The sequence below is a fragment of the Rattus norvegicus genome, chromosome 12 (genome assembly GCF_036323735.1).
Source record: "Rattus norvegicus strain BN/NHsdMcwi chromosome 12, GRCr8, whole genome shotgun sequence".
Classification (NCBI taxonomy): Eukaryota; Metazoa; Chordata; class Mammalia; order Rodentia; family Muridae; genus Rattus; species Rattus norvegicus.
This window is the reverse complement of record NC_086030.1, coordinates 16,630,473-16,655,740: the sequence shown is the minus strand read 5'-3', so window position 1 is coordinate 16,655,740 and position 25,268 is coordinate 16,630,473. Positions and strand designations below refer to the sequence as shown.

The following is a 25,268-nucleotide window of genomic DNA, read 5'->3' as shown; positions in this document are numbered from 1 at the left end:
ACGGTTTGTGAGGCTTACAGGGAAGTCCTCAAACTCCTATTCTGTACCGCAGTGGCCAGCCTGTCAGTTGTTTCTTCACAGCGAAGAACCCAGGGACCCCACAGAATAAACCTCATTGTCTTCTGAAGAGGCACTGTAGCCAAACACGGAAACCAGCAATTAAAATAAGACAAGCACAGAGTAGGCTGGGCTAAGTTACCGTGTGGAGCGCTCTGCATCATCTCTAAACAGTGTGTACTAAACTATAATTCTTTTCTCCCAAGCTCAGCTAGGATTTGTTCCTCAACTCCAAGAAGCTTCAGCAGTGTAAGGATAACCATGTTCTTTAAACTGGAGAGGAGAATAAGAGAGGCCAGAGGCCACTTTGGAGGGCAGAACACCCAACAGAAGGAACTCACCAGCATGAACACAGACATGCTCACCCTGCCAGGCATGAGCTGTCCAGCCCAGCCCTTTCCTGGTGACTTCAGCTCAGGAAGAAGAGAGGTGAATGGGACACAGGTGCTGGCTAACCTAGGCAACTCATTAAAGGAGCTGCTATCAGCTGCTGCTTTTTATGTCATTAGGAGCCTGATGCCTAAGTCTTATTGGGCAGTGGACCCTTGAAATCCTAAGATGTCATGCAATATAAAAAACCACAGGTGGCTCAGTTGCTAATTAGCATCTGAGTTTGATACCTAGAACCTACATTTAAAAAAAGCCAGGCACGGTAAAGGGTACATGTAATCTTAATTCTGGGGATAAAGGGGCAGGTTGATCCTGGCGTTTATGGTCAGCCTGCCCACTGTAATCAGCAAGTCTTCAACAAGAGAGCCCATAGTAAAAAAACAAGATGTAGGAATACTAGTAGGGGCTGATCTTTAGATTCCCGTGTACATGTATGTACGTATGTATGTATGTATACACACACACATACACACACCTCTTTGTATTCATTTTCTGTTCTATGAGACTGTAATGAGCGAAGCAGCTTAGAGTCATCAAATTCAAAGGGAGGTTGGATTACAGGGCAAGTTCAAGGGCAGTGTACACTGCATTCCAAGTTTCTGTCCCTAAAACAACATCAAAAGACAAACAAATGAGGCTACTGCGGCTGCTTGTACTCCAGGCCTTCAGGTCCTACTGAATTTCAAGCCTATCTCAGAGTCAGAACACCAGGCAAACTGCTCTTTTCTTTGATTGATTGCTCCAGTTTAATCTTTCAACTTGCTCGCCAGGAGAAATGAAGTTGCAGACCCAACTCTAGGGCACAAGGCTAAATCCAATATGAGAAACTACATCTTTCTGTTGTCATTTAAGGCACTCAAAAGCCACCATGGTTGTGATTGTCAATTCCCTGAGGCCTCCAGGTGAAACATGAGACACACAACTTCACCAATGCTTAGTCAACTTTAGGGACCACAGGGACAAAGGCTTTCAGGCCTCCTGAGTCCTCCAGCTGTCGAAGATAGCAGTCCTTCCTACCCTTAACCCCAAAGTGAAATGGCCTAAGAGCCAGAAGATCTAGAAGGATACTGATTAAGAGTGTGAAAGACACAGGGAGCCATGAGAATCAATGTAGCTCAGCTAAATCGGAGCTCAGGCAGATTCCACAAGCTTCCTTTCTTGGTGGAAATAACTGGAGGCTCCAGGAACTTCCCTTCTCCCAGGCACACCAACAGAAGGAACCTGACCCTCACCTAGACGTTCAGCAGCTGGTGAGTTCAGCAAACTAGGGAGGGCACAGTGACATTCCATGGCATAGCATGGATGCATACACATGTGCCCAGGGAAGGAGGGTGATGACAAGTGTTCTCTAGGGAACTGATGATGTCTTTTATCTTATTTTTGTGGATGGTTTTTGAGAAGGGTCTCTTTAAGAGTCCTGGCTGTCCTGGAACTATGTAGACCAGGCTGGCTTCAAACTCAGAGATCCACCTGCTTCTGCCAGGAGTGCTGGGATTAAAGGTGTGTGCCACCATAGCCAACGAGGAACACATACCTACACAGCTGATACGGAAGCACTCCCCAGTCTGAAGCTACACTGTCTGGTGCGACGCCTTTGCAGGTTCTGGCAGTCACAACACCCAAGTATCCAACATTCTGAATACTTGAATCAAGCAGTTCAACAATGAGATATATTCCATAAGTTGAAATTTCAATGAACATAGATGGGTTTCATATTATAAATAAAAATTATTTCAAGGTATGGTTCATTACAAGCTGGGTTAGTGCTACTTGGGGGAGGCAGGAAGATCAGCAGTTTGCTGTAAGCCTGGTGATACAATGAGACCTATCTTAAAAAAACAAACAAACAAACAAACAACAAGTAAAAATAGTAAGAATAAAGCGGGTGAGATAGTTCAGTGAGTTTGCTCCCTGGGACTCAGGGTGGAGGAGAGCGCTGAAGTGAAGAGTGTTCTCTGACTTCCATGTGTGCTCCATGGCACAGGCCCTTGCATGCACTCTTGTGCAAACACACACATCACCAATAATGATAATATAAACTGAGATTCTCATCCCACTCGTCTTATATTTTATGTATTAGGTATGTCCGGAACACAGCTTACAGGAGCATGCCCACATGTAATTTATAAACAAGCTCATGTTTAGGGGAGTCTTCTGCTCTACACAGTTCTAACACTGTGAGCATCTGCTCCTGCTGGTGCCAGTAGTCAAGGATAGAATGCAGGTTGGGCTATACTTCAACATACTCCATGATGGACTGCAGGTAGACAGAGGCAGGAAGAGAGTTAAGCGGGTGGAAGAGTCCCTGAGGGACAAGCATAGAAGGCAAGTCTACATACAAAGTTTACTGAGCTTCTGTCCTGTGACACTATCTGGGTTGAAACACAGGTGAGTGGCACAGGATGAGGGCAGGTCTGAGTTAGGGCTCAAGTTTCTACAACTTGTAAAATGTCACAGCTACAGCAGTGGACGTGACTCTGAGTCTGCCTTCGGTTAGGCAGGGCGGGGCGCAGGAACAGCCATAACCTCTCAGCTCAGAGGCTGCAGAGGTCCGGGAAGAGTGAGATGTTGAGGTTGAAGGTGCACAGGAGTCAGTCAGCTGACAGGAAAATGCATGCTTGCGTATGGTAGAGGAGCAGAGTGGTGTGGTGTGGAAGGGTCAGAGGTGAAAGGAGACCTGGGTTAGCAGGCTGCTGGTGCTAAATGCTAGGGACAAACTAGAAGTCAGGTGGAGTAGAGGGAAGTATGATCTGATGGCTGAAATGGCAGAGGTGGTGATGGTGGATCTGATGCCCCCTTTGATCTCCCTGGGCCCTGCCCATCCATTGTGGACATAAACTCAACCCAGGTTTATACATAAACACAAACATAAATAAAAAATATATCTTTAAAAAAGAAGAGTGGGCAGTAACCATAACCCAGATTTTTAGAGCTAGAAATTACAGCTACCGGTTCTAAAAATGCAAACATATATATTCCCAAAGGGTACTTTGCAAGAACATTTCACTAAGTATTTTTTGGGGGGAAGGGGAACACAATTTTGTTTTTATTTTTAATTACATGTATATGTACCTCGATGTGCAAATGTGCAGATGCTCTTAGAGAGCGGAGGCATCATCAAGTCCTGGCGGAGACAGGAGTTAACAGGTGTTTGTAGGATGCCTGACATGGCTGTGAGAAGCCAAACTTAGGTCCCCTGGAAGAGCACCATGTACACTTAGCCCATCCCAGCCTTGAGTCCTCTAATTTTCACAGTAACTCTGTGAGGAAATCCTGCACCATAAGCCCTACACAGGTATGTGTTTTGAAGTGAATGAGAAGGGAAGTTAAGACAGTCACATTCCTTGGCCAAGGCCATGTGGAACTGCCTAATTACAAGTAGGATTGCTCTTCCTTCCCCTCTATTTCCACTGCTTCCCTCTGTGGGATTTGTTGGCAAGAACAGGTCATTGTTTAGTGGAAAAATTCAAGGTGTAAGAGCATGAGGCAAGCTGTGAGGTCCTAAGGGAATCTCATATAGAGGCTACAAATGGGCAACTTGCAAAGCTGCCCAGTTGCAGCTGCACAGGACAATGCTTCCCAAATAAGCTTCCTGGAGAGCTGAGAATGACCTAGTGAACAGCAGGATGGAGAGTGAGGCCTATTTTTTATTTAAAAAACAAAAAACAAAAACATAAAGCCTGCTAATCAAAGTAACCTTAAACTGGCCACAAGGAAGTGGCTGTTCGTCCCACCTTCAGTGACTGCACATCTGGTGGGGCAACAGAAAGAAGCATGTATAAAGAAAGACAAGCTCAATGTGTGCGTTCCACACCAGAGCCAAGATCAGCCGGTTACTCCTCATGACTGGACTCTTCCTGGGAATACTCATCCATTTTCTCTGCAAGAGTGGCTAGGACTTTAGCACGGATTAGCCTATAGCCCAGACCTCTTATGTCTCCTTCCTGAGTCCTGGACTTTAAGGCATGTTGTCACTGTGCCCAGCTGTTAGGATTTGCTGGTGGTTATGATTACTTCGATCACAACATTGGGTCAAAGTTCAGGGTGATATTTGAAATGGCAGTGATTTCTGTATTGAAAGGAATGAAAACACTCTTCACTGGCCCATTCTTGCCTCTTCATCCAGTGCTAGCGAATGCCAATTGATCTGTTAGGGCATCTCTCTGCAAAGGGCCAAGAGGAGGGCATTATCAAGTCCAACCCTCTAAATCTTCCTCTAGGGTGGCAGGGTCTTGGGGTCCCCTGAAACGTGAGCATGATGAGGTCGGGCCAGGCAAGGGAGGGTACTGTTGCTCAATCCGGGGGTTATCTGGGAAAGTTGTTGCATGTAGAGAGAATGGAAGAGGGATTGAGGTGTGATCCAGACCAGGAATGGGGAGTCTAGAGAATCGACTGGCTAGCCAGTACTGTGGCCAAAGCCAAGAGCATCTTGCCAGTGTCTACATCTTCTATATTTACCCATAGCATAGCTGTTTCAAATACCTGAGAATCCGAGGAAACCTTGATGACCTGAAAAAAAGATGGCTTCTCTCTGAATTTCTGGGGCATTTGGCTTACATGCTATTATAAAATTTCTCTTTCTTCTTCCTTCTCCTCTTCCTTCTATTCCTCTACCCCCCCTTCCTCCCTTCCCTCTCTCTCTTGGGTTTTGTTTTTGTTTTGTTTTTTTTTTTTTTAGCTGAGGACCGAACCCAGGGCCACTGAGCTAAATCCCCAACCCCTCTCTCTTGGGTTTTAAGACAGGGTTTCTCTATGTAACCCTGGCTGTCCTGAAACTAATTCTGTAGGCCAGGCTGACCTCAAACTCAGAGATCTGCCTACCTCTGCCTCCCAAGTACATGGATTAAAGATGTGCACCACCACCTCGTACAGTCATTTTTTTAAAATTATCATTATTATCTTTCATTATTTATGTAAAATATTTTATTTATTTAATATATGTAGCACACCATCACTGTCCGCAGACATACCAGGAGGGCATCAGACCCCATTACAGATGGTTGTGAGCCACCATGTAGTTGCTGGGAATTGAACTCAGGTCCTCTGGAAGAGCAGTCAGTGCTCTTAACCTCTTAGTCATCTCTCCAGCACCTATCTTTTTATTTAAGAAAAATTGTTGCAGCAAGCTTCAACTTCCCAAGTTACAGGTTATGTGTCCCTGCTCTTCTCCCACTCTTTCTAAAAAGTGGGACTACTGACAACCAGCTCACACCTCTCCAGGAAGTTGCCCACTACATGCAGGAGGTTTTCACTGTTTCAAAATAAAATATCTCTCAGAACTTTAACCTGGGTGTGGCCAGTTAAGTGCTGTGAATCTTACAATGATCTTGGTTTTCTCTTTAGCTTCCAGCAAAATGGCTTCGGAAGGAAAAGATTTCCTTTAACTTATAGAAATTCTATTAACACACACTAAAGCCAAAGTATGTGTGCACTGGACAGACAGACAGACACTGCACTACTCCTCAATAAAGGAACCACTCAGCATCACTCCCCATCAGGCTAGAAAGTCAAGCACCTCTTTCAGGGAAATCTTGATTTCTGTCCTATTGCTGCCCTCTAGTGACAAAAGACTGCAGAAGCATTTGGTTTCCATTTCCCCTACTTTGGAGACTGGACTCTTCTAGTGGTATCAGTATCACAGGGTTCTTCCTCTGTACGGATGGATCAGGGTTCTGAGTTCAAGCGGCTGGCAAAGCCTCCCCGGCTTTTGTAACAGTTCAGTGTGCCTTTATCAGAACTGACTTGAAGTCAAACCCACCAACTCCTTCCCAGAAGTTAGGAAAACCTGAGTGTGGTTTCTCTGAGGTTCTTTAGCAGATTATTTACAACCCCTGGGCAAGGAAACATTTACATAGGAGCTTACAAACATCTATTCGAGTTCCCTCTAGGCACTATATAGGCCCTATTCTTGGGAATAAAAAGAATACAAAGAATAAAAAAAAAAATCTGTGCCTGCTAGGAAGTTACACTGGACGGGGCAATGACATATCAAACAAGCGAAAAACAAATGAGACAGCACTGTAAGTACTCAGGCACAAACTCAGGAAGCAAAGTCATCAGGATTGGGTAGAGTGCCGAAGGTCACAGTCATGAGGTGGGGAGTAGGGGTCTAGACCTGTATTGAAGTAAAGGTGTACAGAAGCCAAGGTGGGCATATTTTGTGATGACGTGGGGAACTGGGAGGAGGGAGGGAGATGATTAGTCAAGAGAAATCAAGCCAGGGATGTGAGGGCATGAGGCTGCCTGGGTCTGGCAGGTGATAACTAGAGCCTATGGAGGATCCAGAGTAAGGGTATTCACAGATATTCTGAATGTATAAGCTAATTCTAAAGAACCTCTACCTGGTGGCTGCCCTTTCTCAGGGAATCTCAGGCTTGAGCCACACCTCCACTAGACGGAGGCTTTGTTCACCTCTGCTTGGTGGCCAAGAGTTCAGTCCCTATAGCCTTGAAAGGGCAGGAGGGCAGAGGCTGTGACTCAGGCCCTTCTAGAGGCATCTGCTTATTATATAGGTTCCACATAGCTACAGTCGGGTGGTCAAAGTCATTGTAGTTATGATTTTAAGAACTGCAACCCTTTGGTGGGTTACAAAATCATTCCACAAGATTATGGTCAGTGGGTTTTGCATTAGGATAGAAAAGTTTGCATTCCACATACCAATTTGTTTTGTTAAATTGTTACTTCAGTTAAACATTTATATACCCATGCCCTGACTTAATGTTAAATAAAAATGTTCATAAGCTAATAGAGATTCAATCATTCAAAAATGGGTTTAAGAAAGTACCTGATGGGGCTGGAGAGATGGCTCAGTATTTAAGAGCACTCTTCCAGTGGACCTAGGTTTGATCCCCAGCACCTACATGGTAGCTCTTTTTTCTTTTTTTAAAGATTTATTCATTTATTATATATAAGTACACTGTAGCTGTCTTCAGACACACCAGAAGAGGGCATCAGATCTCTTTACAAATGGTTGTGAGCCACCATGTGGTTGCTGGAATTTGAACTCAGGACCAGTCGGCACTCTTAACCACTGAGCCATCTCTCCAGCCCCCTACATGGTAGCTCTTAATTATCTGTAACTCCAGTTCTCTGGCACCATCACACATACATACATACATACATACATACATACATACATACATACATACACACACACACACACACACACACACAAACAAACAAACAAACAAACAAAAAAAGTACCTAACGTTCACTTATTTATGTATTTATGTTTTGGGGTGTTTTTTTGTTCGTTTGTTTTTTGAGACAAGGTTTCTCTGTGTAGCCCTGGCTATCCTGGAACTCACTCTGTAGACCAGCCTGGCCTCAAGCTCAAGAGATCTCTCTGCCTCTGCCTCCCAAGTGCTGGGACCAAAGACCTGCACCACCAAATCCCAGCTCTGAAGCTCATTCTTCCTTCCTTCTTTCTTTTTTGAAACAGGGTTTCTCTCTGTAGCCTTGGCTATAACTCACTCTGCAGTCCAGGCTGGCCTCAAACTTACAGAGACCCACCTGTCTCTCTCTGTCTCCCAGGTGCCTTACTACTACCTGGCTAAGGCTCATTCACATACCGAGAAATCCCTGTGGTCACTGGGAGAAAGAGGAAGAATTCTGCATGAACACCAGACAGGAACAGGGGCTATCTTAACTGTGGCTAAGGAGCAGGGAATGTGGCAGGGATTGAAGGACCTAACTAATGAAAGATCTTGAAATTAAAGAAAAAACCCCAGAGCTTGCCTTTGCTCACTTCTAGGCTACTCTGGGCTTCTCAGAGTTTGCTGAGAATCTAGGCCTGGCAGGAGTAGCCAGCAAACTCAGCTTGCCCTGTCACCATCCCAGAAGGGCAATGATGGTCCCAGCCTTTTACCTTGTAAGTATATGTTTCCAAACAGTCACTACTCTGGGCCAAGTCACAGTCGTCTGTTACTCCAGGAGGCAGCCTACTACCTATAGTAAAGTCACGCTAACCCAACAGTGTATGGGCAAAGGAAACAGATGAGAACCATAGCACATCCCTGCTGCATGAAATGTAATCCTTCTAATAAAACCCCACAAGCCGAGACACTCACGTTTTCAAGATGCATATTGAAGGACACACAGACCATTTACAGTTTAAGGGGAGTGAATTTAGAAAAGCAGAGTGAGTTTGTAAGTAGCTGAGTGGTAGGTAGAGTGCTTGCTTAGCATGTACAAGGCTCAGGTTTGATCCTTGTACTAAATAAATAAGAGAGGGGGAGAGGATAGTACTGATAGCATGTAGCGTGCTTTGGGTAGAAGTCATGATTAATTCAGATAAATAGTCCTTTCTGTATTCGCTAACAGGTATTGTTAGCTGTGCATTCCCAATGACTTGAAAAGAGGTATGTACCTCCTGGGTTAGCCATGCCATCAGAAACCAGGTACAACCCATGTGGGGCATAAGGTTAAGAAGGTGCTCATTCTGGGGTTCAGTCCTCCATCACCTTTCTACTCTGGTTAAATTTGGGGGATTATTTCATTGTTTGAAATGGACTAAATGTTTAGAATGCTACGAACATTAAAGCAATAAGAATTAGCATACACCCAGAAAGATGTCCTGTTAATTGTTGGGGAGTTAAAGAACTGCTGTGATTCTGTATTTTTCAGATGCCTGTACAGATCTGCACTGTTCATTTTCAACCATATGGGAAAACATTCTTAGTGTTGGGCCTGCAATTCAATCTTTTCCTTATAATCAGTGGCTAAGGCATCAAGGTTTACCACTGGTTCCTTTGAGATGTGGTCTGGGGCAGCAGTCCCACTCCGTATGTTTGCAGAATTGCCAGGCCTTTTTGGAGTCCTCGTGACTGTTTTGGCCAGTCAGCTCCTGTTTTCAGTGGCCTTTTAAGTCTAGCTTACATACTCCCACTTTATTTCCACTGAGGACTGGAAATCAAGAGTGTTGGGCGTTCAGTATGAATCTGAAACAAAAGCAGACATGTAGAAGGCAAGCCTGCACCATGAACCACATAGGTGAACCACCCCAAGCTTCAATCACCTGGTCAGCTTAGGTCTTGCTCAGTGTAGGGATGAGAAAGGCACCCACAACAGCAGCTTAATCTGGCTGACCTTCTCAACCTGCATGTTTCCACCTCCCAGTTCTGTGAGGGCAGGGAGAGCCTTCAGTTTTGCCTCTGGCTGCAAGGATTTGGGCATATCTTGACATCTTGGGGAGAAGGAAGATGTAGATCCCTTTCACCGTACTTGATTGAGAGCTACTTTACTGGTTCTAACCCACACTCAAAATGAGTCATGCTCTAGAAGTGCACTGGTTTTCCTGGACCTAGTACCCAGGTATGACCAGGCTTATACCAATGTCTTAGGGTCTATGTTCACGACATTGTCAAAGCAAAACAGGACAAAACCTAAACATTGCGACTAAACAGGAAAACATCAAGGAGAGGTCAGTATCTTGACAGTAACGGCAAGTGGCATGTCAATTTCTCAGGCAGGTCTGCATAGTCTGTGGTTCTGTTTTAGGTCAATCAAGAGATGTAGTCTCAGGTCAATCACTTACCTTTGAGGGAACCAATGTTGCTCACAAAATAGCCCCACAGCATGGTCATTGGTGACTTCACTCAAACCATTTCATGAACTCAACTTTTCACAAAAAAGGCTTATGGGGAAGTGTTTTGTTTGCTTATTTTATGAGACAAGGGTCTCATGTGGCTGGCTTTGAACTACTTAGCCCAAGATAATCCCCTGTCTCTGCTCTGGAGTGCAAAGATTACAGAGAAGTACTACCACATCTGGTTTATGGAGTACTGGGATAGGATGTGAGGCTGTGTGCATGCCGTTCAGCACCCTACCAAATGAGCACATCTCCAAACTCCATGAGAATTATCCCGGAAGAAAATGTTGCTGTGCTTCATTTGATGTCATGTGCAGTGTCTGAGGAGGTGTGGACAGAGATGGGCTGGGTATGGGCAGGGTAAGTGTTCTGGGTAGAGGGAAAGGCACATACCCAAAGCCCTACAGGAAGGAGAAGGTAGAGCTTCCTGGAGCAGCTACAGACACAAAGAGAACTGGACTAACACCAGCAGTTCCTGGGTCAAAAATGTGATCATGGATGAAATAGACTTGCAACAGTCATGTAAGGTAAAACAAAAACTTAGATGCAGCTTCCTAAGACCAACCACAAACTTCAGCTCCAACTTTTATTTTTTGGTTGCTATTGGTTTCTGGAAGAACATGGGATAGAAGAACTAGTTCTTGGAAATGGGTGTAAAATGAGCTTCTCCTTACTCTTCTGCCCTGGTTACTCTTACCTGCTCATTATACTACCCATGTATGCATCCTGCAGACCCAAGCCACATCTTGCTGTTTCTACTGACATTCTTTTAAGACCCGGGCTTTGAGGATGAGGACCTGTCCTGTATTAGCCTGTTCTCCTGTTATCTGACCATGATCCCCACTCAACATTTTTTTTGGAGCCTTAAGAAAAAGAAATTTCAATGGCAGGCGTGGCAGTGCACGATTTTAATCTCAGCATCCAGGAGGCAGAAGCAGGCAGATCTCTGTGAGAGTGAGACCAGCCTGGTCTACAAATCAAGTCCAGGACAGCCATGGCTCTGTCACACTGAGAACCCCGTCTCAAAAAGAACCAAAAACCAAACCAAACCAAACAAACAAAAAACACCCAACCAACAAAAACAAAACAAACAAACCAAACCCAAACAAAAACCCCTCTACTTTCCTTTTTGTGTGAGTGTGGTCAGAGTGTGATGTATGGGTGCACATGTGCCACGAACCTGCTAAGTTCAGAGGAAAAACTTTTAGGAGTTGCCTCTTGTCTTCTGCCTTTTCTGAAGAAGGGTCTCATTTCTGTTGTCCTGTGTCCCCAGGCTAGAAGGCCTACCAGCTCTGAGTCTCCTGTCTGTCTCCCACCTTGCAGCAGGAGTGTAGTGGGTATAGCAACTATTTTTTACCTGATGAGTTAGCTCAAGTCTCCCGACAGGAGACTGCTTTATGAAACATACTTTGCTGTTTCCCAACCTGGGCAAAGAGACTGGAGGCAGAAATGACAAACAGTTATGTTTTGTAGTCATGGACTCTGGGTCCTGATTTCAGGTGTACTTTGGGGCCTCTAACTGAAACACCCCACTGGTTTTCCTTCCACTTTTATTTTTGAGGTTCAAGTCTCCCTATCTGCTGCCCAATCCCCTGACAGGAACAGAAACAGAATGTGAATGTGTGAGAGGAGCTCAGGCTTTAGCCTTGATGGGAACAGGCTGGAGTTTAACACCTTGACTCTGCTTTCTTCTGGGCAGTGCAAGGACCAGTGAGGGTATAGCTTTTGACTCAGCAGACTAAACACTGATTTCCTGGAACGGCCTGGCTCTGCCCCTCTGACAATTCAGTACCAAGGATAAGCCTGATGGGCTGCTAGCTTATTCTTTTGAGATCTGCTTCTGGAAAGTGGCTAGAGATAGTCCATCTAGGTGTAAAAACTGGTCACCTAGTTCTCTACTCAGAACGAGCAGCTGTGTCTTCATCTGGGGACTTGACAGACGGTACAAAGGCCAGCTCTACCCTGAACCCCAACAATGAGAATGGCACTGTGACAAGATGACAGAGTGATTTCGACACATTGCAGTCTGGGAAGCCCTGACTCATTTGACAAGCTTTGCTGATCCTTTGATACCTATTTTGATCAGGTGTATTCTCTGGAGATTCTATTTTTGCCATCAGTAATCACAGGAAAGTTGTGGTCATTCTTTTTTCTTTTCAGTATGGATAAAGGACTAGCAGAGTTCATGTAATGTTTATGAAACTTTCGCCCATTTGGCTCCAAATGAAGTCTACCGAGTTAATAGGAAGACCCTGATTTGATTTAATTATATTTGTTGTTGCGATACAGTCTCACTGTGTAACTCTAGCTGTCCTGAACAATGTAGATCAGCCAGGTCTCTGATCTCACAGAACTCTGTCTTCCTGGTATTGTGATCAAAAAAGCATGTGCCACTAGTGCACAGTGTCTTTTTTTTTTTTTTTTTTTCTTTTTTTCGGAGCTGGGGACCGAACCTAGGGCCTTGCGCTTGCAAGCGCTCTACCACTGAGCTAAATCTCCAACCATGCACAGTGTCTTAATTATGTAGCCCTTGCTGGCCTCTGAGTATTAAATGTGTATATGAGTTTTGTTTTGTTTTAAAAATGAAGACAAGGTTTCTCTATGTACTCTTAGGTGTCCTGGAACTCTAATGTAGACCAGGCTTAAGGACTTGGGAGCTGAGGCATGGGGATTAACATGAGTTACAGGCTAGCCTGGTCTACATAGTAAACTCCAGGCCAGTTTGGGCTATAAACTGTTGTCACAAATGAGCCAGTGTTGAGTCTTTCTCAGGAGTGAAGGCCCAGAGTAACTCTGCAGACACCTTTGCCAGTCTGTTTTCATCCTTATCTTTTCCTTAAGGTAAAAGCTCAGAATGACACAGATGGACAATAGGATAAAGTGTCACCAAGAACAGTGTAACTCTTGCCCACAGCCCTGGCTAAGTGCTACTTAGGCTTAGCAGCTCTGCGTGTGCCTGTGTGAAAGTTGAGGCACCAAGCAAGGGTCAGGGCTGGTGCTGGTGTATTACTAGCTTCCTTTGGCACAACTGTAGCCCCGAATAGAACCATGCTAGCTTCTTATTGTTTTCCCAACCACAAAAAGAGGCACATGTAAGAGCAAGGACCAATTGGGGTATAAGAGTATCTTAAGTTCAAGGCCTGCCCGAGCAACCTGTCTCAAAAAGTAAAAAAGATGGCTTCAGGGTGGGGAATGACAGCTCAATGATTAAGAGCACTTGCTGTTCCTCTGAAGGACCAGAATTCAGTTCTAGCACTCACACCAGGTAGTTCACAACTGCTTATGATTCCAGGTCTGATTATCTGACACCTTCTGACTCTGTGAGTACCTGCACGAATGTGCATATTCCCATATAAATACCTGTAATTAAAAATAATAAAATATACATTTAAAGTCGGGGCTAGAGCCAGGCAGATCTGAGTTTGAGGCCAGCCCGAACTACACAGAGAAAACCTGCCTTTGCTGGGGAAAGGGACAACATGGCTGGAGATGTAGGTCTGCATTTTCAAATCAAAGAGAGAAGTTTTGGGAGAAACCAGCCCTGGCAACCCTTATTTTGGATTTCTAGCCTTCAAAGCTTTGAGAAAAGGCCCTGCGAGGCAGTAGAAAGGGTGATGAAGGTTGAGAAGCTGGGTTCCTGGACTCATGTTATACACTGTGTCCTCCTTGCCTGAACCATGTTGGAGATATTCTGTCACAATTTGGGGAATGCACAGAAAGGTACTTATAGAGACTATGAGTACTAAATCCCGCAAAACCAAGACAGACACCAAGTGTTTTTCCGTTTGTATGAGCACAGGCTTTCAGAAAGCAGCTGCCTCTAAACATGTTTGCTTGAAAGTAACAATTCTGAGACTACGAGTTACCTAATCTCCACTGATGCTTAAGGCAAACAATCCCAGCCTTCAAAAAAATGCTCTGACGGAGGCTGTGTCTGCTAATGAAGAAGAGAACCAAGGAACCCAGACTTCAGAGCAACACCCCATTTACTGTAGTGCCCGACAACAGAGTTATCCAGCTGACCTACTTCAATAGCAATTGACTGTGGATCACGTTCTGAGGACAGAGAAGGTTCCAGAGTTCACAGGATTTATGTTGAATTAAATCTGTAGTTATGGTACTCAGTGTGATGAAGTACCTATTCCAGCACTTATTTAATTCAGGCACGTCAAACACGTCAGACACGGGTGAGAAGTAGAAATGAAAGGTGATCAACACTCTGTTTCTTGCCTTTTAGCAGAGCACTGTGTACATTGAGATCTGTGAATTCAAAATGCCTGCATGGCAAGCAGCAACCACAGTTGAAAATCTGTAACAACAGGCACGACCAGTAGCTACCAGGCAGGATCCATTTTCATTTTCTAAATTCAAGAGATTCAGAAACTGGGGATTTTTCATATGTTATATGTAATCACAATACTAAATATTACTAGTGAGGACCCAGGGTATACATATGTACTAGAGGCCCAGATTACCATCTCTGGGTATGTACTTTACAGACTGGGGACTTCTGGCGGACCTGAAATGCATGGCTCTGAGTGTTCACACACAGGGCTGCTACGTGCGTATGCTGCACTTTGCTGTGGCCCTTACCTAGCCTCAAGCCCCTCCTACCTTTGTATTATTCAAGAGAATGTTCTCGGGGTTGGGGATTTAGCTCAGTGGTAGAGGGGAGAGAACAATCTGTTCTTTTATGTCAGCATGTGGCATTGCCCACAATATTCGCAGAGCAGAGGGTACGACTTCCTAAAGAAAGATGGCCGAGGGGGTTGGGGATTTAGCTCAGTGGTAGAGCGCTTGCCTAGGAAGCGCAAGGCCCTGGGTTCGGTCCCCAGCTCCGGAAAAAAAAAAAAAAAAAAGACCAAAAAAAAAAAAAAAAAAGAGAGAGAGAGAGAATGTTCTCCTGCTCCACTTTGACTGCCTGGCCTCGCTAAAGGGTTACTGACATCAGCCTGCACCCACAAAACATTACCTCGGGTCCACATGTGACAGCATGTTCTTCTGGTGACTCACCCTTCTTCATTCAAAGCAATGCAAGCAGGAACCACACAAGCCAGGTGAGACCTGGGTGTCCCCTCCCTTAGTGAGCTCTTCCCATTTAAGAGAGACTGTGTCTCTCCCAGACGCACACTTTAAAGTTTCATTGACTGACTTGATGGAAGTGCTGAGTCTCAACAGCAGGTGTAAGGCTCCAGCCCAAGCTGCGCTGCCAGCAGGAAAACCGACTGCAGGGCCTTCCGGCAGCAGCCGCAGCTGTGCTCCAGCTACTTTTCAGTTGCCTTGTCCTGACCCAATGCCCAGCTGTCTAGCTACCTCCCCCCAAAGGGGCTCTTGGAACACAAAGGACCACTTGGACAGGCATAGGCGGGAGGGGAAGCAAGTGTCTGTCTGTCTGTCTCCATCCATCCGTTGCCACCTGAGGCCCTCTTCTGGCCTAACAACAGGGAAGGAAAGAAAGGACACCTAAACGCCTGGTACAGTTGAGCCATGACACACACAAAAGTCACTGGCCTCAAGGTTCAGGCACTTCCTCTCCAGCCATTGTCCCCATGCTTCTAGTTACAGGCTGGCCTGGGGCCTTTGAACAGGTGTGGGCTTATGTAGGACTAGGGGTGCGGATATAACCTCATCAAGGTTCACTGCTTCCCATGGGTAGAAAACATTGTTCTGTAGTAACACAACGAAACCAAGACATATGAGACACACGAAATGATTTTAAGGAACACAGGGAGGTCCTGGTCTCAGTAAGATACTGTACAGGCTAAACGCAGCCTAGAATAGATTTGTATGACGGCTTATAGTGAGAATGTCATTCCTCTGCTTCCGAGACAGGCCAGTCCCAAACTCACAGTTCTCACACTACAGCTTCCCAAGTATTGAAATGAGAAGCCCCTGAACGCATCCAGTTTAACGAGTTCACTTTCCACTGGTACAGTCAAAGTAGGAGCCCTTCATCGGGGGGCTGCTCAGCCTCAAGCAAGGAACATCACCTTCTTCAAAAATTTTTGAGATTTTATTTTTATCCTCCTTTATATGTATATGTTCTGCCTGTGTGTCTGTGCACTATGTGTGTGTGTAGTACCCATAGAGGTCAGAAGAGGGAGTCACATCTCCTGTGACTGTAGATATAGAGGGTTTTAAGTTGCCATGTGTTGGGAATTGAACTTGGGTCCTCTGGGAAAACAGCCAATACTCTTAACCATTGAATCATCTCTCCAGCCCCCGGCCATCTTTCTTTCTTTCTTTCTTTCTTTCTTTTTTTTGGTTCTTTTTTTTTCGGAGCTGGGGACCGAACCCAGGGCCTTGCGCTTCCTAGGCAAGCGCTCTACCACTGAGCTAAATCCCCAACCCCCTCGGCCATCTTTCTTTAGGAAGTCCTACCCTCTGCTCTGCGAATATTGTGGGCAATGCCACATGCTGACATAAAAGAACAGATTGTTCTCTCCCCTCTTTGAAGATTGTTATTGCTACCCAGAGAACCATGGTTTTTTTTTTTTTTGTTTTGTTTTTTATTTTTACTTTCTTGCTGTTGTTTCAAGCTGCTCATCCGAAAGACAGACAGACAGGTAGACAGACAGACAAAGTCTAGAAAAAATGATAGAGGGAAGACATGCAGAGCCACTACATATCTGTAAGCTAGCTTCTGGCAGACTATACTAACAGAAAACATGCTATAAGCCACATTCAGCTGTTACCCTGCCTGCTTTTCATACCCACACTTAGTGTCTGGACTGCGTCTGGAGTGTGCCTCCCTTCCCACCTTGGTTGTTATCTTCTCCTGCACGTTTCTCATGTACACCTATCTTTTCTGTGGTACTGCTATTTTTTCCCAGGTGAGGACTGCTAGTCACTGGCTGCAGGCAGGGACTTGTGGAAGCTTATCCTGGAATGTAGGCGTATTAGTCAGGCTCCAGGGCCCTCTGCTGGCTGCTTTTAGTAACTGTCAACTCTTAGATTAAAAACAAAACCCAAAAAAACCCAACGAACTTCCTGTTGCTCCCACCTCTCAAGCTCTCCCAATTCTCAACAACGTTCAAACTCACTGAAACAAGCAAGAGAGTGTTATAGAACTAATGTGCTCTCTATATTTTCTGAGGTATTTTATTTGCATTTTATAATAGGACTTCAGAACAGTAAAGCTTGTGTTAGCCTTAAAGTGAAAACAAAAACAAACTTATCATTAAAAAGAAAGGGCATCACTATCTTGCCAAACACAATGCAACGACCTCATTTTGCAGGACAGACCATGGCTTTCTTGGTCTGGTCAGAGCCCAGTGATCTCCTTAGCCACTCACTAAGCAGTAGCCCTGACAGAGCAAGTGGCCTCATATATAAGTGAGCTGATCAGCACCCACCCAGCAGAGTGGCTGTCCCCAGCAGGGATGAAGAAATGCTATCTGTTGTTCTACAGTTGCTGCTGTCACCATGCCCGCCTGGTCTGCTCTCCTAGTACAGTGACCCTGCTCAATGTGATGAACTGGAGAGGCCACTCTTCATACAGATGGGGACAGACCATGTTTCTGGACAGACCCAGTCCACCAGGAAAAAAGTGAGAACTACACCAGATAACTTAAAGGGAGAAAGAAACTTCTAGAAGGGCAGAGCAAGAGTACTAAAGAACTACAAATATGTCTGCAGATCAAACAACACAGAGCTAAATATAGCAAGAGCTACTTCATCTATGACTTCCCCCAACAACTCAGACAATGAGGAAGGCAACATGGAAATTTACCAGTGCCACAGGAAGATAGTATTCTTTTTTTTTTTTTTGCTTGTTTTTTAAAGACAGTCTTACTTACTATGTAGCTCCTGGCACTATGTAGATAGACTAGGCTGGCCTCCCTCTCAGAGGTTCACCTGCCTCTGCCCTTTGATGCTGGGGTTAGGGAAAGGCAGCACTATGCCTAGCTGGAAGACAGCATCTTAAAGATTACGGAAGAGGGCAGGAAGACTGAGAACAATGAGAGGAACAGTGGCAGCCATCTCTTAAGGAACTGCTTAGGTCTGAGCCCCATTCACCAAGTCATCACTCTCCATTCCTCTTCAGGAGTTGCTGCAACCCTTGCCTGGTTAGAGAACTAACTGTAGCTGAAATTCGAGGTGCCAGGGAAGGACATTCAAACACAGGCAACAGGACCCCAGCCAGTCCTTGTCCAGGGATCTGAACAATGGATCTGTTCTACTCCATTTAGTGCCATTACTTAGGGGCAAATCAGCTCCAGAATAGTATGGTATAGGGCAAAGAGTGATGTGGTCAGCTCAAGAGGTGGGTAGGTGATGGGTGTACACTGACAGAAATGCGAAGATATGATGAGTTAATGAGGATGCTAGTGCACCATGGGAAACTTGGCAAAGGGCTCAGGTGGCAGGAAAGCCGATCAGGGAGCCTCTGAAGACTAAGAGTTAGTGAGATTAGTGTTTGGACTGTGTTCTGGAGCTAAGGTAATGGACCACAAAATTAAGAACCCTGGAATCAAGCGAGCAAGATGGAACACCCTTGCTGTGGAATCAGCCCAGGGAATGTACAACTTCAGGAAGAGGGAGAAAGGGGGAGGCACAGGGCTACACTGACAAAGGCCTTTAGTAGCACGCTGGCATTTCCCGTAACTGCTCTCATGGGAATGAGGACAATTTTAGAACTGCCTATGGTAGAACTGACTCCAGTAGTCAGGATATCATGCTTGGATGACAAAGCCAGCTTCACTCTAGCACCTTGGGAACCTTCAGATCAGTCTTTCCGTAGAGCAGCCAGTCTCAGGGCAGGTTAGCAGGGTGGCTTCACAGTCCCCACTAAGAGCAAAAGTCTTTAAAAGAAATGGGGACCTCATGCAGTTCTCCAAGTCTCTCTCTTATCACCAGTTTTTTCATCTTGCTGCTATCAGATGATTAAAAATAACAAGACTGGTCCTGTCATTTCCGCGGTCAAGACCCTTGATGTTGCTTACAGGAAGCTGTCTACATACCACCCATCCCCACAATGAGGGATCCCGTCCCCAGGATCGTTCTCTATAAAACCTCTTTTTTTTCCCCCTTCCTTTCCTTTTTGAAGGTCCCTCATAGTCCTCTACCCTGCGCTCTAAAGGGCCTTCATGTTTAACAAGGCCACTGTTCTGGTGGTTCTTGTACGTACCAGAGTTAGGGTTACTTCATCTTGAGCCTCTACAAAGAGCACGGTCTGCTCCCTTATGTGTGCGTCCGTTCGGATGGGACAGAGCTAGGCCTACACTAGAGCTCAATGGATACTTAATACTATGGGGCATATTCTAACAGGTACCCTAACACAGTGTGAAACTAAGTTTCTCAATGCTGGTTTCTCCACAAAACTGTTGTCTCCTCTGGATCACCAAAGGCTACAATCCAGCTTTAAAGTGAACTGCTCTAATGTGTCTTTCTCTTTCAACCCAAACACCACACCTGCCAGCCAGTTCTTCCTATATACCCACCCCTACATACATCTCAGATCCCCTATTTGTGCCAAGGTCAGAAGCCTGCATCACTTCAGACCTGGACTGCCATGGCAACCCTGGACTGAAATCTTCCCCTAAGAAATCTTTGCGATCCTAGTCAAGTCCTAGCCTTTCTTGACATTATCAGCCTTAGATTTTGAAGAAATATTCTAACAGCAATTTGAAGGACAGATTGAAGACATACAAGAACATAGAACACCACCGTTGGGAAAAACAAAAATCCTAGCACATTAGCTAAAATAGACAAAACATTAGATTACCTAGGAAAATGTTATGTGTCTGGTTAATAACACATGTAGCTGCACACATTGGACACACCAAACTTAACCACCACATCTTTCTGAATGAATGTGTGGGAAGAAATTCTCTAATACTGCCTTAAGTGTGCACTTGCCACAGAACCCTGACGTTCCCATCATGTAGTCTAGAATAAGTAATGCAATAGCAGAGCAACAGAAAAGCACTGAGCTTATCATGGAAACAGGGTTGATTGCCAACCCATGGTTTTTGATTGATAAGCAATTCCCAACCTATTAGTTATCCGTCAGAGAAGAAACAAACGAGAAACTGCATTCCAGCTCCTGCAGGGGATTGGGATTTGCACTGCTTTTATTTATAGACAGTGCCGTTCTGTTACCAATTATGTCAGATAAGAAGGCAGGCCAGGGTGACATGGGGATAAGGAGATTGAGGCATGAGCAGAGCAGAGGCAACACTGAAACTGGCCCCGGGCTTCGGCACAGCACATGTGTCTGTGGCTGGGCTTTGTGGAAGCCTTTCTGTGGAGGAAAGAGGACTCCTGCTGACTAGGAAGTATCAAATGTACTTTTCAAGGTTCTGGGCAGTACAGCTCCCCAGAGTTTCTAGACCAAGGCTGGCTGATAGACGGGCAGCAGATTAACTCACATGCCCATGTTTCCAGTCCATAGCTAGTGCTTTCCTCCCACTCTGCAGATTACTATCTTAGCAGCAACAGCACCTACTTCAATGTGCATCCATGGCTGTTGAAGGCCCCTCATGAAAGGAAAGTAAAACAACTAAAATTTCTGTGGTTTCTGCCCTCTAGTAAACTGAACGACAAGTCAGTTTACTGGGTAGACATAGGAGGACACAGTAAGCAAACACTTTATTAGGCCTTTCTTGTTATTAAGGCAGGGTCTCACTGTGGAGTTCTGACTGCCTGACAACTCTTTATGCAGATCATGTTGGCCTCAAATTCAAAAAGAATCTCCAGAGGGCTGGGATAAGATTCCTGGTGTGGAATTTTCTGAATACATGTGCTCAAAGACATTCTCAAAGTCAGGAAACTTAAATTCCCCAAGAGAGAAAGAGGCTTGGGTACAAAGATAAGTTTGTGAACGGTTGAGGCTTCTTTACCCCTCACAGGTCTTCAGGCAGTTCAAGAGGGCATGGGACCGAATAGGGAAGGCAAATGTTCAGCAACTATGGGCCTGGTTTTCTATAGCACAGGTCTCTAACCGACAAGGTACCCGAGGCCTCTTATAGGTTGTGAGCCAAACCTCTGGACAGCACTGGCTCTCCTGCTTAGCCCTCTGCTTTCCCCAGCCCTATGTATTGGCTACTGGCTGCTCGTGCCACAGTAGACCTGGCAGGAGCCAAATCAAGCAAAAGCAGTGGACCTTTTGCTGCTTTGTTCCCCATGGTCACAACCACTACAGACACATGGAGAGTCAAAAACAGAAATGAGCTGGGAAAAATTAGCCCCGTTTCTCTGCCCCTCAGGATTCTGACTGCATGGGCCTCTGGACATGACTGTGGGGATTACATGACTGGGTTACGTCAACCCATCTACTGTGGGGGGCATGAGGCTGGAGTCCTAGAAAAAGCTGGATAGCAGCAAGCATTCATCATGCTCAGCTTTCTCCATATGATGTGAATAACTCCTTTAACCTAGCCACCTTGCCTTACCCACCAGGATGTGATAGAGGGACCCTCGAATTGCAAGCAGACAAACCCTTTCTTAGGTTGGGATTATTTTTTATATCAGCAACAGGGAAAGAAGACACAGGGCTAGAGATTGTTCTGCTGCCCACTTCCCCAGGGCCAGGGCATGCACACTAAGCACTACTGCTGTAGCAAACAGTGCTGTGAGAGGAACCCCATAAAGGCACTCTATTACCCAGTCCTCTCTCCTCCCCAGACAGAAGAGACAAAGAGATGTGCTGAAAGCTAGAGGGAGGGGCCCAACGCCAACCTGTCAGGAGTCCCACTTCCTCCTCTTCCTCTTACACTCCCATCCAAATGGCAAGTCACCAAGGCTGCAAATGCCTATCTCAGGAGTAATTAAATCAAATGAATCTCAGGAGAAGAGCTTTAAATATTCAAAGCCCCATTAATCCTCATGCCTTGTAATTAAATATGTATGCTAAGAAGGCCTGGACAAAAGCAAAAACATGTTCAAAATGTGCATTTTAAAAATCTGTAGCGTTAGCATGTATTTCTGTCCTGACCTTGTAGAAAACTATGCAAAAAATTCCATGAAGCATGCACGGCAGAAACTGATAGGAGAATGCAGATACAATCTTGGTCCATACCGAGTCTTAAAAATGTGCCTGAATAAACAGTTTTCCCCTTCTCCTTACTTTCTTTGTCAGCCTAAGTCCAGGGCCTCACTTGTGCAAGGCAAGTGATTGACTGCTGAGCTACACCCCTCAGTCTCACAGATTTACTTTTAAGGACAAATATTTGATCCTGCAAACAATGACCCCCCCCCCCTCTTTCCTTCTTGCAATCTGACCTGAACTCCAAGTTGTCCCCAGCACCTTGGAAACTTGTTTCTGCAGTTGAACTCCTCTCACTGGAGTCCTGTTAAGCTCAGTGACTTCTCAGCCCTCATGGTCCACCTCTGTTTGACAGTCAGCCACGGGAGATGGCTGCCCCAACAATGCATCCTGGAGGACAGCAATCAAAGTGGCCAGCCTTTCCTTGCAGGAACAGTGAGTGTGTGCCTGAAAACTCCTAGGGAGACTTGAACTGCCACAAGCTCTCTGGGGAGGGAGGGGTGGAACAGGAATGACAGACACCCCTGCGTCTCTGGTGAGGAAATCAGGGTGAACGCTCTGTTGATGATCATGCAGTGCAGTTTCTGATTGTCTTCCTGTGATCAGGAGTTGCTGCTGGGAACTATTAAAGCCATGGGCAGGCAGAGTCAGTCACCTACTGAGTTTTCCAGTGACAACTCTACTACTCTGTTCCGTTAGACTCATTCACCGTTTTAAAATACAAGAGAAAGGTTTTGGAAACTTGCCAAAGGAGCCATCAAAGGCAGCGCTATTTGCAGCAATGGACCATTACCTACAGAAAGTCTTAAAGCTCCAGCCCTGGCCAGCCCAACTGGATCCATTATCATAGTCAACTGACTGTGCCTGTCAGGAACACCAGGTTCCAAATTTAAAGCTAAAAATTAAGGAACATGTGAGATTTCTAGACATTAAAGAGTACATACACAGGCAGCTATCTCTGAAGCAAAGACAGTTCTGAAGGACCCTCTCCTTAGCACCATGGACGTCAGTGACATTGAAGTCTTTTCTAGTTTAAGCTGAACTGGACCCCTTTGCTCTTTCCAAGATTCTGAAGTAAGTGGATATGAGAAACAAAACGATCCCAAATGTGAAGAGTCCCAGAATCAGGAAAATCAAATGCACCCATCTATCCACCCACCCAGAAAGTAGCTTAGCAAGAAAAAGGATAAAGGAAATGGAGAAAAGGGATAAAAGATTCCATCTGCATTTTCAAGGATGTGAAAGTGGAAGGTGCTAAAAGAATTAGGAACCCCCTTTCCCCAACCAGGCTTTCTCTGTAGAGCTCTGGCTGTCCTAAAAGTCCCTGGGAATGCTAAGATTCTAAGCATGTGTCATGATTCCCAGTTTTTCAGTGCTGGAAATCTGAAACCCAGGATTTCATCCAAGCTAGGCAAGTACTGAGCAGCTTCTCTACTGGAAGCCATTTTCCTAAGGGATCAAAGATTTGCTCTGATCAGGAAGAGTGGCTGGAAACTCTGTAACACACAAGTAGCGCCTGTCACGGTCAATCACCTCCCTGTGTCCTAGAAGGAAGGGCCCACCTGAGATGGGGGCACTGGTTTAGCACAGTACATCTCTGCTGGCATCAGACACTATGGCGTCAGACGGGCTGGTGGGGACAATAGGCTTTCTTTTGTTTTTAAAAGTACAGAAGTGTGTGAAGCTGACAGCAATGTTTACTCGTCTTTTAATTACTAGTTGACAGAGAGAAAAATGTATACAACACAAGTGTAATTTAACAGTAAATGAGGCTAAAGTGAACTGCATACCCTAGCACACCCTCAAGAACTTATGAGCCCAAAAGAAAATGGGGGGAGCTATCATGCATTTCATTCTAGGAAGAACAGGGAAAGGTGCTCAGCCAAACTGACTTTAAAAAAAAAATCTTGGGCTCACGAGTTGGCTCAGCGGTTAAGAGCACTGACTGCTCTTCCAAAGGTCCTGAGTTCAATTCCCAGCAGCCACATGGTGGCTCACAATCATTTGTAATGAGATATGATGCCCTCTTCTGGTGACAACAGTATACTCATATACATGAAATAAAAAAATCTTTAAAAACAAAACTCTGCTAACACATGTACATGCTAAGAAGTACATTAAGGCATAACAAAGAGCGGACGGACACTTTTGTGTCAAGCCATCCTGTAGCTGTTCAATTCCTTATAGGAAAAAAAGCTATGCCCCTCTTTAGCAGATAGGTCGGGACATTTAGAAAGAGGAAGCGGAGCAGGAAGCTCACACAGTGCCTTCCATGTCTTGCTCCGAGTCTTTAATAGAGACTTCCTTATTAGCGCTTACATGTGTCTTGAGTTCTTTGGACTGGGATATGAAAATTGTTGATGACTAACAATAATTCTATGTTTCACTTTCTCATCAATGGAAGGTTGCTTTAGGTAACTATGACACATGACTTCTTGGATGACAACTACCATCAAGTCACAAAATACTGCTCATAAAGATAAAAAAGGGCTGGCTATAGTCTGCCTACCTGTAAGCCTAGCACAGGTAAGTTGGAGAACCAACAGCAAAACCAATGGTAAAGCTCAGGAGCCTGAGTACTAAAGCTGACTGAACGCACGAAGAGAAGCAAGTATTAAATAAAGACTAAAGACAAAGGCGCTGCGCACTCTGTCTCCTGTGGATCTAGGAGACTGGGCTGCTGTGGCTCCTGTTCAATACCATGAAGCAGAATGAAAGCCTCTAGGAGCCCGCGCTCCAACCTGTATGTCAAGAGCAGTATGTGGGGAAAGGGGCTCTTTGGTGCAGGCTGGAGGAGGATGGTGGCTGCAGTAAGGCTGGCATTACTCTGTGTTGACTGCAACAACTGCATTTCTTGCTATGTGAGACAGGGGAATGTGACAGATTTACTTTCGGTTTTGGGAACCGTGACTCACCCTGTGACTTTCCCACAAGTATGGCCATATTTGAGTATCACACATCAAAAGGAAAAGCAAAAGGAAAGGAGAGGGGGTGTGGCTATAGCTCAGTAGTGGAGTGCCTGTCTAGCATGCATGATGCGGAGTCCTCAGTACTGCATAAACTGAATAAAGCCGTCCATGCCTAAGCTCCCACTCGGGGCAGTAAGATCAGAAGTTCAAGGTCACCCTTGGTTACAAAGACATATTTAAAAGGATACAAAAGAAAGGAAAAAAGAAGGGAAGGGAGAGGAAAAGAGGAAAGGGAGTCTGGAAGAGCAGAGAGTGGGATCTAGCAACTACACCT

At 45.3% G+C, this 25,268-nt stretch overlaps 1 protein-coding gene across 7 annotated transcripts in view; it reads right to left on the bottom strand.

The window, feature by feature from the left end:
- Window positions 1-25,268, bottom strand: part of Rnf216 (ring finger protein 216) — a 121,542-nt gene that overhangs the window by 34,128 nt on the left and 62,146 nt on the right. The window lies entirely within an intron of this gene.